The 5,000-nt window shown below is 42.0% G+C and overlaps 1 protein-coding gene across 1 annotated transcript in view; it reads right to left on the bottom strand.

The window, feature by feature from the left end:
* LOC139751845 (hemocyte protein-glutamine gamma-glutamyltransferase-like) overlaps positions 1–378 on the bottom strand; it is a 63,572-nt gene extending 63,194 nt beyond the window's left edge. Inside the window, exon 1 of the mRNA XM_071667474.1 lies at positions 314–378. The gene's annotated coding sequence lies outside the window, so the exon portion shown is untranslated. The remainder of the gene's footprint in view (positions 1–313) is intronic.
* Positions 379–5,000: the final 4,622 nt, after the last annotated feature.

Here is a 5,000-nt window from a genome sequence, read left to right as displayed (position 1 = left end):
AAGGAGGTGAAGCTGAACCCGTTCCAACAACATGAAATGGAAAAAGAAAAAAAGACATTTGAGAGATGATTGATAAATAATAATTGTAAATTAAAATCTTAGTTTTAGCCTAGCTGACTTTGGTCATAGGAAAAACACTTAACATTTTACACAAATTATTACAAATATATATATATATATATATATATATATATATATATATATATATATATATATATATATATATATATATATATATATATTATATATATATATATATATATATATATATATATATATATATATATATATATGAATGGGGTCATATACTTACCGAATAAGGTTCACTCAAGATATATGTGTGATATTAAATGCCTGATGACTGACTGACGCACCCCGGGCGAGACGCCTTCATATATATATACATCCGAAGGCCGTTGACGCGAGCGCCTCTCGCGGCGTCCTCCGCAACTACTCCAGGTTTACGTGTCAAATGAGGTTTACGAATAACAACATTTTCCAGAGACATTTAAACCTGTTATGGACATAGAAGGAAAATGTTTACTTACGGCATTTTCATCTCGAATGTTGGAGTTCCCGCTCGGTGCCCTTCATCTTGGTAAATTTATTGGAATGGCGGTTTCAAAATTGCCTCCAAGTCGCTCTTGTGGTGGGCAGTGGTTCTCCATTTTAAGTTACGTCATAAAAAAAAAAAACAATTCTTCGAAAAGATACTTTGTTTATTTGGGTTTGTATGTCAATACTCACGTCTCGTGGATTTATGAAGTTGATATAAAACTCCCAAGGAATCGCGCGCGCGCGTGCTTGTGCCTTACGCACGTTAAAAAAAAATACGCTAAAACTGCCCATCTTAATGCGTATTTATCACGGCCAACTGGGGCCCAAATCGAGGTCATCCTAATTACGTCATATTTTCTCGACAAAATCTCTTCAGGTGGATGAACAGCCGGAATGACTGTGTACCGACTGCCGCAAGTAGGATTCGAACCTAGTACACAAACCTGTGATAGTTCGAACCTCAGGGTATAGTGGTATATAGTATATATATATATATATATATATATATATATATATATATATATATATATATATATATCATGTGTACATTACACACACACACACACACACATATATAAATATATATATATATATATATATATATATATATATATATATATATATATATATATATATATAAACAGCTGAGAGGATGTAATCAAATAAGGCCATTACTCAAGTCTGTTCGTGGCGCAATATAATACTCGTTCGCCGTTTCCCGCTTTTAGAAAGGTCGTCAGGAAAAGAGGAACAATGAGTTTCCTTGCTGAAATCCACTGTCTATCTGCCATGTTTAATGCCCCCTCCTCCCCCACCAAACCCAGCGCCCACCATCTACACTGTGCCAAATCCCACTCGCGTTAGCTCGTCGCCCCCCATATACCACATGGCTCTAACCTACTCTGTTCCATGGCCGTGTCCCTCAGTCCTCTTCAGTGCTAATCTATCTAAAGTCCAGTCCTCAACGCCTCATCTATACTCCATTCTTCTATCTTCCCTCCATTTCTGAGATGTATAGTTCCTTTCTTTACCAATCGTCTAAAAAATATATATTCTAGCCACACACACACACACACACCCTTTTCTGGCCAACCCGCGCTGTCTAACCCCTCTCTCTCTCTCTCTCTCTCTCTCTCTCTCTCTCTCTCTCTCTCTCTCTCTCTCTCTCTCTCTCTCTCTATTCTCACCCCCCCACACACACACGTCCCCTGCCACCACATTATCTATCCAATTCCACCTGCTTCCTGTACTCAAAGGAGGGGAGGAGGGTCGGTGGTCGGACGAGCCTGCCCCACACAGGGGCGCCACTTCGCCATCAGTCCATTTGAATTTCGTCCCCCCCCAAAAAAACCAGCCAATGGCCATCTCTCCTTCCACATTTCAAGGACATTTGTCCAGTTCCCCCCCCCCCCCCATATATGCAGAGAGAGAGAGAGAGAGAGAGAGAGAGAGAGAGCAACGCTGCTCTGGTTAAGAATCCCTCCCGATACCCTCAATAAAAAACTAGTCCCGCCATTTCCAATCACGTCGAGCGAGATAGAAGTTATCGTTCAGGCACCTGGCGTCGCTGGACGTCCATCTCCGGAATGACACGCCGACCTTTTTTAATTTATCACACGTAACCTAATACAGCCAACTACAGCTCCCCCCCCCCCCTAACTTGCTATCATCAAACCAACGGTCGTTAACAGCCCCCCCAGAGTTGTTAGAGTGGAAGAGTTAATGATGGCTGCCGAAGTGAAACGGAATTTGTATTTAAAAAGAAAATTGAATATATTAATACATACGTTTATAACAGCCTACGATCACCTTTGGTATCCGTTGCGATGGTTCGAATTAAGTCAATAGCCATCGAACGACCAAGGCCAATCAACAGTGGGTGTGATTAGCCCGCTTTATATACCCAATTAACGACTTGATGGTGAGGAGAATTGAAATACCCGCGCATGCGCACTTCACGGAAGCGGCGGCAGCCCATGCCATGGGTACGATAACCATCACAATTATGGTATGATGATTTCCAAACTCGGATGACGTCAATTGTATCAACAACGATCATTTGGAGGAACAATGGCAAAACAGAAGCACAGCGACATTAAAAACTATCAGCGATAATTTTAATAAAGAAAAAAAAATGGGATGTAAACGACCCAATTCAATCCAAAGTTATTTACAAACAATACAATTTGGAATACTGAGAGACCAACTCATTCATGTACGATAATCATACATCACAAAGGAGCAACGTACGATCATTTTGACGTTCGCCTACCAGGTCTCGAATGAGTAAATTGTACCCACCAATTAAAACCACACATTTTTCTGCTTTAATATTGTCATCATCAAACGTGAGACGATCAATGTAAAAATGATGAACTGAATTTATTACATCTGTCCATCCAATCGTCGATATTGCCCAACCACCCCATTAGGTTCAGTCAGTCAAATCAAGTCACTCGTGTAAACGTTTTGGAGATGGTTATGTTTAGGCCGTGTGATAAGAACGTTTGTACACGTTTGTAACGCCCCAATGTTAATTCAGGTACCAGTACACGCCCGTGTTAATTCAGATATCAGTACACGCCCCAATGTTAATTCAGGTACCAGTACACGCCCGTGTTAATTCAGGTATCAGTACACGCCCTAATGTTAATTCAGGTACCAGTACACGCCCCAATGTTAATTCAGGTATCAGTACACGCCTAAATGTTAATTCAGGTACCAGTACACGCCCCAATGTTAATTCAGGTACCAGTACACGCCCCAATATTAATTTAGGTACCAGTACACGCCCCAATGTTAATTCAGATACCAGTACACGCCCAATATTAATCCAGGTACCAGTACACGCCCCAATGTTAATTCAGGTACCAGTACACGACCCAATGTTAATTCAGGTACCAGTACACGCCCTAATGTTAATCAAGTACCAGTACACGCCCCAATGTTAATCTAAGTACCAGTACACGCCCCAATGTTAATTCAGGTACCAGTACAGGCCCCAATGTTAATTCAGATACCAGTACACGCCCAATATTAATTCAGGTACCAGTACACGCCCTAATGTTAATCAGGTACCAGTACACGCCCCAACGTTAATCTAGGTACCAGTACACGGCCCAATGTCAATTCAGGTACCAGTACACATCCCGATGTAAATTCAGGTACCAGTACAAGCCCTAATGTTAATTCAGATACCAGTACACTCCCCGATGTTAATTCAGGTATCAGTACATGCCCGAATGTTAATTCAGATACCAGTACACGCCCCAACGTTCAGGTACCAGTACACGCCCCAATGTTAATTCAGGTACCAGTACACGCCCCAATGTTAATTCAGATATCAGTACACGCCCACTGTTAACTCAAGCACTACTATACACGCCCATGTTAATTCAGGTAACAGTAAACGCCCAATCTTAATTCATGTACCAGTACACGCCCCAATGTTAATTCATAAACCAACACGCGCCCTAGTGCTAACCTGGTACCAGTACACGCTCCAATGTTAATTCAGGTACCAGTACACGCCCTAATGTTAATCAGGTACCAGTATACGCCCAATGTTAATCTAGGTACCAGTACACGCCCCAATGTTAATTCAGGTACCAGTACAGGCCCCAATGTTTATTGATACCAGTACACGCCCAATATTAATTCAGGTACCAGTATATGCCCTAATGTTAATCAGGTACCAGTACACGCCCCAATGTTAATCTACGAACCTGTACACGCCCCGATGTTAATTCAGGTACCAGTACACGCCCCAATGTTAATTCAGATACCAGTACACGCCCCATGTTAATTCACATACCAGTACACGCCCAATGTTAATTCAGTTACCAGTACATGCCCTAATGTTAATCAGGTACCAGTACACGTCCCAATGTTCAGGTACCAGTACACGCCCCGATGTTAATCTAGGTACCAGTACACGCCCCAATGTTAATTCAGGTACCAGTACACGCCCCAATGTTAATCTGGGTACCAGTACACGCCTTAATGTTAATTCAGGTACCAGTACACGCCCTAATGTTAATCTGGGTACCAGTACAAGCCCCAATGTTAATCAGGTACCAATACACGCCCGTGTTATTTCAGGTACCAGTACATGCCCCAATGTTAATCTACGTACCAGTACACGCCCCAATGTTAATTCAGCTACCAGTACAGGCCCCAATGTTAATTCAGATACCAGTACACGCCCTAATGTTAATTCAGGTACCAGTGCACGCCCTAATGTTAATCAGGTACCAGTACACGAACCAATGTTAATTCGGGTACCAGTACACGCCCCGATGTTAATTCAGGTACCAGTAAAGGCCCCAATGTAAATTCAGATACCAGCACACTCCCCAATGTTAATTCAGGTATCAGTACATGCCCCAATGTTGATTCAGATACCAGTACACGCCCCAATATTAATTCAGGTACCAGTACAC

This window comes from Panulirus ornatus, chromosome 12 (assembly GCF_036320965.1).
Source record: "Panulirus ornatus isolate Po-2019 chromosome 12, ASM3632096v1, whole genome shotgun sequence".
Classification (NCBI taxonomy): domain Eukaryota; kingdom Metazoa; phylum Arthropoda; class Malacostraca; order Decapoda; family Palinuridae; genus Panulirus; species Panulirus ornatus.
Note: the sequence above shows the minus strand (reverse complement) of the source record. Positions and strands in the feature narration are given on the sequence as shown.